The 12,701-nt window shown below is 40.7% G+C and overlaps 1 long non-coding RNA gene across 1 annotated transcript; it reads right to left on the reverse strand.

Moving 5' to 3' along the window:
- Nucleotides 1–3,526: 3,526 nt before the first annotated feature.
- LOC122178913 lies at nucleotides 3,527–11,730 on the reverse strand. Its single transcript, XR_006178496.1, has 3 exons — nucleotides 11,707–11,730; nucleotides 4,375–4,488; nucleotides 3,527–3,669 (listed from the first exon to the last, which is right to left on the reverse strand). It is a non-coding gene; the product is annotated as an uncharacterized LOC122178913 (long non-coding RNA).
- Nucleotides 11,731–12,701: the final 971 nt, after the last annotated feature.

Here is a 12,701-nt window from a genome sequence, read left to right on the forward strand (position 1 = left end):
GTCAGCTAGAATGGCTCCTGCCAAAAGGTGAAGGGGAAATCTGTGTTTAGAAGGAACCTGAAGACGGCACAGGCAGGAGGCATGGATGCATTGGCACAGCATCTCCCAGGGCAATGCTGCATCAGGAATGTGTGCTTTGGAGTGCTTCTTTACTAGCTTGGACCAAACTCACTGTGAAAAGCTCTGTGAAACCAGCAGATGCTCTGTTCAAGACAAATGAGAAGCAGAATTTCTTCACACATTACACAGTTCTGAGGACGCTGTGGATGCTATAAAACCGTTTGGCAATGTCACAAGAATAAGGGTCTGTAGACTTAAGTCTAAGTAGACTTAAATATGAATGTGCCTCACCGCTTGGCACAGGATGCCCAGAGCTTTGGGTGCCCTGCTGCTGAAGGTACCCAAGGCCAGGGCAGCTAGAGCTGATGGGGGACTTCCCAGCCTGCAGCATGGGGTTAGAACTGGATAATCTTTAAGGTGTCTTTCAACCCAAGCCATTTGATGCTTGGTGCTCTTGGCTCTGCACATTATCTTCTTCCAGCAATGATCAGACAACAGTTTTTGTTTTGATTTGCGTTGATATTTCTTGAAGTAAGCGCAAGGTTTTGACCACGTTCTTTCACCTCGCCCTGTGAGGTGAGGCAGGCATGTCCAACCTGCAGGTTGGCCCAGCCCAGCTCCCCTATGGGCATCCCCTGCCCCACACCATTGCAGGAGCCAGCAGCCTGGCCCAGCCCTCAGCACCAACCAACCAGCAGTGCACTCAGTCAACCTAAATACATTAGCTGTAAATTTCCAAATCGAATGCATAGAGCTGCAATCAGACATTCAACTCTGAAGGTTGGATGTTAGGAAAAATTTATTCTCTGAAACAGTGGTGAGGTTTTGGCATAGGCTGCCCAGGGAGTGGTGGAGTCACTGTCCTCTGATGTGCTCAAGAACCATGGAAATGTGGCACTGAGGTACGTGGTCAGTGGGTGGTATTGGTGGTAGGTGAACCATTGGACTAGATGATCTTAGAGATCTTTTCTAATCTTAATGACTCTATGAAGTCTGATCATGCCTCTCTACTAGGCTTTCATAAGCCCTCTCTTACCAGAGAGACTCATCCCTCATTTCACCACTCTTTGGCATTATGTACAAGAACTATTTTGAAGGGTGAAGCACAGGAAGAGCAAAATTTCACCATAATTCTCTACTTGGGCAGATTTTGACAAGGACAGCATACAGGCTCTTGTTCATTGCTGGCAACAGTGCATAGCTAATGGTAGTGACTGTGTTTAAAAATTTTTGATGATTGTTTACAATATCACTAATTCTTTTCAAAAATAGGGCTTAATTAGGGCGTGAATAAAGTAGTTGCAGTGATTGTCCAAGGTAGCAAACTGCTGCGTGTTGGTAAAACTGAAGCAGCTTCTTATCACTGATGCACAGTGCTTGGGAGCACAGCGTAATCTGACGATAATAGTCATTTTTTTTTCCAAATGCTGTTATAAAGGGAAGCCATCCCCTGTTATCTAGATAGAAAACTTTAAGAATATGAAATCGTTTTTCTTTTTTCTTTTTCTATCAAGTTGCACATTTAAGGCTTTTTGTGAACAAACATGCAGGTGTCTTCAAAGAACTGTCACCATGCATTTTTTTTGTAGCTTTTCTAAGAGATGGCATAATCTATGAGGAAAAAAACCATTCAGCTAAGGATAAGAAGAACTAAGTGCTGGTGCTGTTTTTAATAAACATCCATTAAATTCATGTGATATCGTATTATGTTGCAGTGTGTGCTTGTAAAAAGCTTCGTACAACTGTTTCATACTCAGTAATTTGCAAGTGCTTCTGCAATAAAGAGAATAAAATGCTGCCTTTTGTAATATAGCAGGGAAATGATCACCTTTTTGATCTTTTTTGCTTGCATTATTTGAATGCACATTTTACTTAAAGCGCTACTACAATGGTTGCCAGCATTATCAGTTTTTCAGAAACCAATTCCGTAAATATTCCACACTGACTGCTATAATGATTTTCCTAAACATATAGATTGAGGGTTTGTTCCTGTTTATAGAAATATAAAATGAATGGATTGGTCTATTTTGATTCTACAAAATCAAACCAACTTTGATCACTCCCAGAAATACTTTTTCTGTTTCACTTTTCTCCTCTCTTTTCCACTCCCCTCGAATTTGAAAAGTAAGCATTTGGACCAAATATTCTGGTATTTTCATTGTCCCATGTCATGCCCTAAAAATAACCAGAAAATTGAAGATCATTCAGGAGAATTCTTTTTTTCCCTTCATTCTTAAATTGGTGGCACTTTAGTTATTCCTGCTTTAGTCAGACATGTTTCTGATGCATATGGAGTGCAGGGGCATTGCAAGCTATGAGATTATTTTATTCACTTTCTGCTATTTGTGAATACCTTAGCTGATAGTCATAATTCACTGTTGTTTCCTTTCATTCCTGGTGATGTTGATGAGACAAGTAGTTTAACAATTTCTGCTGGTGTCTGGAAGCATTCAGCTTCCTAAAATAAAACCAAAGCTACTCCTTTGGCCAGCATTTGCAGCTACTTTCCTTCTGGTCAAAGCTGGAATCGATCACATCTATTATGTATCTATATTAACAGGATCTGGAACAGGTGACAAGATCAACCTATTGTGGAATAATCATATTTTTACCTTTTTTTATTGTCACAAGAAGAGTCATCAGGCACAATTCCATCCCCACCTATTTTAGGAGGAGGTTTTTCAGCCAGAGGGTGGTGAGGCACTGGCACAGGTTGCCCAAGGAGGCTGTGGATGCCTCATCCCTGCAGGCATTCAAGGCCAGGCTGGATGTGGCTCTGGGCAGCCTGGGCTGCTGGTTGGTGACCTCCTGGAATGTGAAATGGGCCACTGGTAGGAACCGTTTTTACAGTAGAAGTGAATGCTCCACAGATAAACTGAAGTGGTGTTGATGCTTATGTTTTCTTCTCTGCCCCCAGATAAAATCACAGTGGGATCTATTTTGTCACATTTGACGTGTCACCCTCTGATAACCAATGTATGTTTTGCCAGGTTTTTTTCCTCCACTTGTTGTACAATATTCTCCCCATGCCATCTTCCTCCATCTTGCTTTAAAGCTATCATGGAAGTCATGGTTTGGAGCCTTGCTCAATCGCAATAGAAGGCGTCGGTGCCTCTCACCCATGCACAGAGCACACTACAATGTCACAGAGACAGATTGTCTCTGCGTGGCATGACCTGACAGTTCCACCCTGTGTCCTGACAATGTCCTTGCCATCTCTGAATTCTCGATCAATGCCTTGTTTCAGGATATGTGCCAGTAGTTTTATGGGAATTTTTATTAGGTTGAACTAGGAAAAAAGCATTATACATCTCAATATGTCCTGCGTTATTAAATGTGCGTTTTCACATTTCAGCAGCTAAGGACCAGTTTGCTGTTACTTAACTACTTACATACTCAACATAGTGTTTTATGCTTGGCTTTGATGTTTGTCTACCCATAGGATCTCCTCTTGTTCTTCATACCTTTTGATTTTGTCCATTGTGTGATTATTGTTTTTTCATTCCCTTGCACTGAGGTGAGACAACTTGCAATTTCTGTGACCTCTGTTCCCATCTTGTAGCGTAGTGTAAAAAGAATGTGAAGCTTGAGTGCGTGATGCTTTCCATCCTGAAAGAGAGAAACGTTATGGTTTTGTTGTTGTTCTGCTTCTTAAAATGATAATTTGGTCTTCTCAGTTGTTTGTAAAAACGTTTTTTCTTCTGAAGGAAAATAAACAGCTGTTGGAATCAGAGGTGAAAGACACAGTAGAATTGGAATTTTTTAAAGCATATTTTATATGTAATCAGCTAGCTAAATCAATCTGTGAGGTTGATTCCTGATTGCATGAGGTATTTAAAACACAAAGTGAGAATATTGCGACCATTTACTTTTTCTGGCTGAATTATGCTTGTATTTTCATGGAAATACATAAGCTGTCAGTGTTTGATTGACACAAAGATTTCTACACCTTATTTGTTTGCTTTTTGTATAGGATTCAGTACGCTACATCGTTTCCATCTCCTTAATGAAATTGTGCAGTTGGGTTTTTTGGTTTGTTTGTTTTTAAGTCTACCCAATAGTTCTTTAAAGTGCAATTTACTGCTCTTTAGTTTTACCAGGCAAAGATGGCACCATGTAGAGAGCAAGTGCAACCTAATGGAAATAAAACTTGGGGGTCAAACACAAGAAGTTATGGGCAGTTGTATCCATACAGCCCCACCTCAGTCAGTTAGTGGGAGCAGATGCTGTGGTGCTGATCAAGCAGATGAAATCAGGTGCTGGAGGGGTCTTGCTGCAGTGAAGGATAGAAGGATAGTGAGATTGAGCACAAACCTGTTGCTCCTGGCCATCTGCACAGAGGCTGAGCAGCCTTGACAGCATGGCTGACCTCGCTACCAACCTCATCTTGCCATGTGCTGGTGCATGACCGGGGCTGCTGCAGTGTCCCTGAAACAACAAGCCACAGAAACAAGGAGAAATGTGAGCTGTGGCCCAGGGCAGGATAGGAGTTTTATCTCTTTTGCTCTCTTAATAACACATTAACATACACCCATCCCTGGAGGTGTCTAAGGCCAAGCTGGGGGTGGCCTTGGGCAAGCTGATCTATCACTTGATCTGGTGGTTGGCAGCCTTGCCTGTGGCAGGGGGTTGGAACTTGATCATCCTTGAGGTCCCTTCCAACCCAAGCCATTCTATGTCTCTGTGATTCTATAATAGGACTCTCTTCCTGCCCTCTTCTACTACCTGTTGACATGTGATGAATTGAGACGCTAAAAGGGACTTGTATTCTGCCTTTTATCAGTGCTTCTTCTCCTCTTGTTTCTGCTTTGCCCTTTATTTATGGGGTGCTCTGGTCATTGATGTGCTGGATGGAGAAATTTGGGTGCCTTCAGGCAGCAACATGAAACAGCAAGAATTTTCCATCTATTTTCTATATGCCAGCTGTCTGTTTGTTCAAATTCTAATATAGGTAAGGAGAAGTGACAAGGAATGACAACAGCTTTGGAGCCTAGCCTTAGGAGGGCTAAGAAAAAAATGAGGAAGCTCACAATGTATAAATGAAATAGCACATTTCTTGTAGTTGGGGATCTCAGAATTCCTTTTAAGCACCTCTATTGAAGCCACCTTCTTACTGGATTATCAGGATATTTTTTGTCCTTTTGAGATAAAAAAATAAGTTTTAAAAGGTGTATATATATTTAAACCCCACTAATTCCTGTTTTAGTGATGTGCTGTGCAAATCCTGCTGATCCATGTGCTTGCATGTCTCCAGCCTCATGCACTCACACCAGCACACATGCAAGCAGAAGCTAGTCATTAAAACAATTTTGCTGAGCCCCACTGAAAGTTGTTCCAAAATCAGCTTTTAATGTCAGCAGTTTTATTAGGAAATTAGAAGTAGACAAGGAAAGATGCTGGAATGTCTGAAGCATGTGAGCGTTAGCTTGCAATAAGGACTTTGAAAGCATTAACCCTCTGCTGACCAATCTGTTTATTGAGCATTGCTGCATGGATTTAATATACAGAAGCTGAGGATATTGGTGGGAATGTGCCCTTGGTTTCTTTGTGCTCCCTGAGGAAAATCTCAGTGCCATCACGTCACTAAAAGCTCCTCTTCAACTCTCGTAAGCACTTTCTCAGACACCTATTTGGTATAGCATTTGTTAAACGCATCCCCTACATTCTGAGGGGGTTTTCTAAGTACTGGTGATTTTTCTTTTTCTTTATTTTTTGCTTTTTGTGAGGAAAAGGAAGGGTGTTCGTGGCTCCATGACCATAAATGGTTCATGCAGGCACCAAAGCAGGGTATGGTCTCCTTTGGACCACCCACTACTGCTGTGTTCATGTACTGGTTTTCACTAACACACACAGAGAAAATGCAACCAAAGCTGCCACTTGTGAAACTAGGCTGCTTTGTCTAAATATGCCTAAATTCTTTGTTATTGCGAGTCTCAGAAAACAACTTCCACATTATTAACCATACTGTCTGCACTCTTTTCCTTTGGCTCATCTCTCCTGCTTTTCATGTCTAAGGACAACAGAAGAAAACAGTTAACTGTGGTGTATTAACCCAGGTTGCCAACGAAGTACAGCAGTGCTCTGCAAGCCTTGGGATACTCACAGCCTTTCAGCTGAGGTGTTTGATTCTAGCAGATCGCATCTGTCTTGCTGCCAAAGATAAAACTTGAATTCCACCTACAACAGCCAAGAGATACCTGCAGGATATGTCTGCGTTAGGCACGTGGTCTACCTCCAGCAAAAGCCTTATGTTTGATTTTTAAGAAATGCTAACTTTGCCTACTGGACATTGCTTCCTCCTTGCTCCATTTGGCTTCATTTATTGGTTATCTGCTTTCATTCCCTTACTACTGCTGTAAGGTCAGGTTGCCCTGCATCAGTTTTATTGCACCTCCAGGATTTTATGCTGTGTGTGTGTGTCCTTGATCATCTCTTCCATTCCCTAAATATTCCCCATGTGAGATCAGCAGGGCTCATCATGCCCAAGACCGCTCCAAGCTCTGGAAGAGAAGTTTTGATGATCCAGACTCCCCGATGTCCGTCCTGTCACAAACATCCCAGGTATCACTGCAAACACCTGAGCCCACAGGCAATGCAACACTGCTGAGGTCTGCACTGCCTCCGTGAGAGTGACAGCACAAGAGTTAATGCACTTTTATAGACTTGTAGCTCCTCGAGCATCACACGGTGCGCCGTTCTCCTTGCTTTTAGACGCCTTATGGAGAGCCGTAAGATTTCATCGCCTGGTGTCAGCCATGACAGATGTGCTGGCTGAACGGAGCACTCACACTGTAAATGAGAAATGATGACTCCAGGAGCACTTTGATGAATTTGGTAAAAATCAGACATCGCTTTCGGTCCAGATAGTCAGGAAGAGGAATTAATGGAAAGGTTGCTGGAATGATAATAATCTGTAAGAGCATATGTTATGAGCAGTTAATAATGTCCCTTCCTTGTTTGAAGCCATTATTTCTCATTTAGCAGATCTGAATGACTAAATAACTTATATCTTTACTCATTCCATTCCCCAGCACCAAATTATATTACAGTATAAAGACTGAAGTTATCTGAAGGGTAAAAAGAAAATAGAACAATACATTAAATTTGAGTTTTAAATAATCATGAATTTTCTTAAGTAGTCCTTTGTAAAATCACATTCTCTCAACTCCTTGAATTACACAGTACTTCTGAAACATGAAAGCAGTGACAGCTCACATGCTCTGAATGAATATCTGCTACATTAGTGGCAGTCTGTATATCAGTGGGGCAGAACAGATAACTGCAGGCATTTTAGAGCAAAAAATTACAGGACTGAGGATAAACGAGGAGGGGCTGATCAGTTATGGGAATTGTCAGTTTTCGTAGATCGACATCTCTTAGTAATTACTTTTTGTGGATTTGTGGCCTCGCAGTTCTTATTATATGGACGCTTTTACCAAATGTTTTCATTGGTTCCTGTTGAAGAAGAGCAACTGCTCGGGTCACCTCGCCATGTAACCAAAGTCTTTCTGGGAAGTACTCAGATACGTTGGCTGAGCCAATGCCAAGGTTGGATCTATCACTATGTACCCACTGCTTCTCCCTGGCCCTCAATCTCTACTGTTAATACTACATGTTAAATGAAATTTCATTTTTCCATTATAATTATCACCTTCATCACTATGTGTTGCAGAAAGAATGACATCAACTTTGGGCCAGTGTGTTTGAGGTCTGAAGAACTTGAAGTTGGAGACTGAAATGTGACAAGGGGAGGGTTTTATTAGACTATTATATTCTTTTCCTGAGGATATTTTCAGATCAAGATCTGTGCTAGGATGTTGATTGTCAACCGTGGCTTCTCTAAATTCTGTCTATAGCTCCATGCTTTATTTCCCCAATAGCTTTTAGCATTCTTTCTGAATTCTAAATAGCCATGCCCATCTTTGGGATGGAGAAGTCATTGATGGGTGGTGAAAATCTGGGTGACTGAGCACTGACACAGGTTGCCAGGAGCATTATGAAGTCTGCTCCTTAGACATAAGTTGTACCTGGAGCAGGAAAACTGAAAGAAAGGATAATAAGGGTCAGAGCAAGAGAAATTCTCCATGGCAGGGCACGTGTGTGCCCAAAAGGACTGTGGTCCACAGATGACCTACATAATAGAATTGAAAAATTAAGGACATGCAGTGGAAGAAGAGTGAAAAGGAAGGAGAGTGTTAAGGAGAAAATGCTGTGCAGCTTTCATTCATTTTTAAGGAATGAATATTTGAAAACTTCCTGTATTTATCCAGGTACAGCTCTATGTGAAGTTGTTATTCATAGCAAAATATACCTCCAAGGGTTGGAGATGTGTATTACCTACACTTTTTTTTTTCCTCTGAAATGGAAGGCATCTCTGTCTGTAGTAAGAATGGTCCACTTGCCCCTACAGAAATGTGATAGATCAGTGCCATCTTCACTTATCAGCCAGACTGATGCTCCAAGTTCACATAAAACAGAGAAAAAATGAATTTGTTACAGACAATATTTAAATGTAAACTATATGAAAAGCTGTCTAAGGATTATAGGAGCATATTTTTTTTTCTCTACAGAAGTCCATAAATTCAATACAGTCAATATTTAAGCCTTCTTTTAACTTGGAGAAAACCACAGTAATCGGTTGCCTACAGGGAAGCTTTTTGTCTCCGTGTTCCAGGAGAATTCGTATTTTCTTTCTTAAATTATCAGGTGCCTTAAATGCACTGCGAGAAAAAATACAATAATTTCTCCTGCTGCAGAGCATGATAAATTTCACTTAACTGCAACAAAGCCAAATCTTAGGTATCAATTCCCATTTTCTGTTCTGGATGATCCATCATATTCAGGAAAGGACAATCTTACTTGCTCAAAAAAAAAAAAAGGAAAATTTTCCTATTCTTCTCACTGCCAAAGCTTTCAGATCCATTACGTTGGCATTTTAATAGATGAATGCCTCCAGGGTATGAATCAGATTCATCCTTTGACTGTTCAAACATACAAAACAAGGTGTATTATACATAATAACTCCTCCAACTTCTCCTGAGCGTTAAAATGTAGAGAAGATTTATGCAAAAAATGTCACTGCTGATATTACTGGAACTACTCAAGAACAGTCAAATTCTTGGTTAAATTATATATTAATGTCATACAGCTTTAATACAAGAGACATGACAACTCCCTCCCAAGTCTTAGGAGGTGTGAATTTTAAAATCTGGCAATGGAAAGAGTATTACTTAACTTAAGTAGTGGAACTTTGGTGACTATGAGGCCTTTGTATGAATTTCAAGTACATTTGGCTGGAGAATTTTTTCACATTCAAATAAAAACGTGTGTTGAACAGTGCTGGTAGCCAGATCTGCGCTAGTTGAAAAGCATCTGCCTCTAGAATTCAGTTGGGATGAGCCAAGTGAGGTTCTGAGGCCAAATTCAATGAATATATGGAATGGAGAAATGATATCCTAAGGATATGTTTTCTATTCAATGGGTATAATGAAGTTATTTATTTTAATTAATTAATCCAGGATAGAAAAGAGGGAAAGAGAGAAAAACAAATGCTAAGAACATTGTACAAAATCCTTTTCATTTAGAGGATTTACACAATCTTACTAAGTAAAATGTCCCGAGGAGATGGAGAAAATGAAACAAAAGTCTCTATTTAATTTGCCAGTCAAATGACAGTTTCTTGTCAAATTGGGCAAAGAGGGTATCAGCAAGGAATTTGATTTCGGTGCCCAGGAAAAACATAATTACTACACCCAAATCCCTGTTCTGAAGGAGCCTGCTCCCATGTGAAGGTCAATCCTGCCCTAGCTATCCCCTATGCAATGTATAGCTGTCCCCTACGGGAACAGTGGAAATGAATGCCCAGTGCTGAGTGAGATGTGGAACCATGCAGTTATTCATCTTGGAAAAACTGTCTAAGATCCCCAAGCCCAACCCAGCCCACCCTGCCATGCCCACTGCCCCTTCACCACCACCTTGAACGCCTCCAGGGACGGCGATCCCACCGCCTCCCTTAAGAGTCAGAGCTGTACTTACAGCTTCTGCACTCCTAAAGACAGATGGGACCATGGCCACACTTCTAGCTCTGACTTCTCTGCCACTGCAGGAAGCCTGGAAAATGTGTGGTTGTGCAAGCAGTCATTCACCAACTCTCACCCCCAGGGCAAGGAGAAAGCAATGGAAGAAAAACGAAAGGTGAAGAAATGGGAAGAATAAGGATCAAAACTAATTATAGCTGGAGGAAAAACAAGAGAAAGTAGCAGTAAAACACTAAGAATAAAGACAGAAAAATGTAGTTTTGTTATTTTGCAAGCAAGAAAAAAAACCATGAAGCCTTGAATGTTTAAAAGAGCTTTTTTTTTTTTTCTCCTCAATCTTCATAGAAAAAAATACAAATACTAGTAAGTTGTTCCTGAGAATAAATATTAATGTAGCAATCAACTACACTATTCAGGATTGGTGCAACAATATTTATCTTGGTTGTATTTATTCAACCCATCAAGGCCTAGTGAAACCCATCTGAGTGCTTAAGGAATTAATCACACCACTTTCTGAGCCATTAATGTCTACTGTGGAAAACTCAGACAGGGAAGGTGAGGTCCCCAAAGTACAGAAAGGAAGAAATACACAACCTCTCTTTGAAAAGACAACAGATAAGGAGACAGAGCTGTAGACTTACCAGCATAACCTCTGCAGAGAAGGACAGTGAAGCATTGTTTAGCAATCTATTTAAAAGTGCTAGGTGAAGGAGAGATGACATAACATCCAGTGTGTTTTTCTCAGTGTCAAGCCAACACATTTTGTGTTATCAAAAGAGTAATTGGAGAGAAGGAATTGCTGCTTTGGCTCTAGCAGCTCTTTTTACATATTCACACCTGATATTCCCTTGAATGAATGACTACTGATGGGTCTTCAATTCATGCACTGGAGACTGGTTATCAGCGGGCATAGGAAATGTGCCTTGCAAAGGACTGTCCTGGATTTAGTGTTCTTAAATATTTTTCTCATTGTGTGGACAATGAAACTATCTGAGATGTTCTAATGTGTGGCTGTGAAATCATTTTTAGTGGTGGTACTAAAGCATTTCTTTATCACAGAATCATAGAATCACTCAGATTGGAAAAGACCTTAAGGATCATCAAGCCCAACCACGACGTCACCATACTACCTTATGCTTGATGAAAACATCCTTAGAAGCTTTTGGCCATGTCTCAGAGCAGGGAGATGGAAAAACTGACCTCCCTCCTGAGGTCCTTTGAAGATTTGTTTTCCAATGGCTAAAGCATTCTTGTACTATGATAATTCAGTGAAGCAGTTGGAAAAATGTCTTGTCGTTACAGTGGTGGGGATTATCTGCTTTTGGGAAGATTGTTGTTTGTATTTATAGAAATGATGATATTAAGGAGACAGATACGTTTCAATAGCCGTGTTGCTCTAAGGTGGGAGCAGGATTACAAATACAGAGCCACCAGCCTGTGTGATTACCCCGATAGAAGTGATAAGTAACGTACCACAAAACAGAAATTATTGCCTATTAAATGCAATTGGGTTGTTCTAAGAAGGAAACGTCCACATTGCCTGAAGTCTCTCTGTTATGAATGTTAACTTAAGCTACCTGCTTTCCCATGTCACTTGTTAGTTTCTTACTTCATTGTGAGCTGTCAGGGGCTGTACGTGCTGCTGCTGTCTGGCTGTAGTAGAGCAGGCACTGTGGATACGAAGAAATGGTCATAAGAGAGGGGCAGCACAGCATCCCGATGCCCATGGGTGAGCTCTTGGGATGACCAACGGATGGGAGCACGCACCTGTCAGCACACCAACCCTCTGCTCTGCTGCATTGTGAGCCTGGGCCCGTAGAACCACAGAATGGAGGGGGTGGTTGCCTCAGCTAAGGGACCTGCCAACCTGCAATAGGAACAGTGAACGTTAGACATGCAAACAAGTGCTATTTAGCAACAAAGGAAGTAAATTCTGAAGTATGATATTCAAGCACACGATGATGAACTTTGCCATGCTGTTACAACTTCGGGTTTGTTTTATCATCTAGTTGTCTTTTTCTTTCTTTCTTTTTTTTTTCTTTTTTCTTTTTTTAATCTTACACACAAAATATTTGGTGTCAATGGAGTAATTTAGCAGGCAATAATAGAGTTCATAGCCTTTTTTATAAATTAACTTTATGGAATATTACCTACTTCTAGTTCTCAAACAGCAATCCTGATGATTTATGACACTTAATGACACTGGATGGCATAATGCACTTATTTATTCTAAAATCTCTGCCATGCAAAGCACTGCACAAAGAAAAATGTCATGTTTTTACAGTACCTAAGAGATTCAGAAAGAAAATGTAGAAAACTGAGCTCTATTTCCATTCTAGCAGCCAGATTCATTAAAGAAATTAAATTAAATTGAAATTAATTCTGGAATATCCTCCACATGCTTAAGACAGCATATCTCCCTACAGCCTTTTGTTGTTACTATTCTTTCGGCTTTTCTGCCTGATCAGTTAAGAAATGACAATTAATGTCACTTCAGAAATGAGCTTGGTTTCCCTGAATGTGGGAGCCAATTTCTTTCTGAGATTATTGAAGCACTGAGCACGGGTATTGATTCTGTTCTATGGTGCAGTAGAACTCACACCC

Source organism: Lagopus leucura, unplaced genomic scaffold (assembly GCF_019238085.1).
Source record: "Lagopus leucura isolate 7727_CA_CO unplaced genomic scaffold, USGS_WTPT01 Super-Scaffold_1, whole genome shotgun sequence".
Taxonomy (NCBI): domain Eukaryota; kingdom Metazoa; phylum Chordata; class Aves; order Galliformes; family Phasianidae; genus Lagopus; species Lagopus leucura.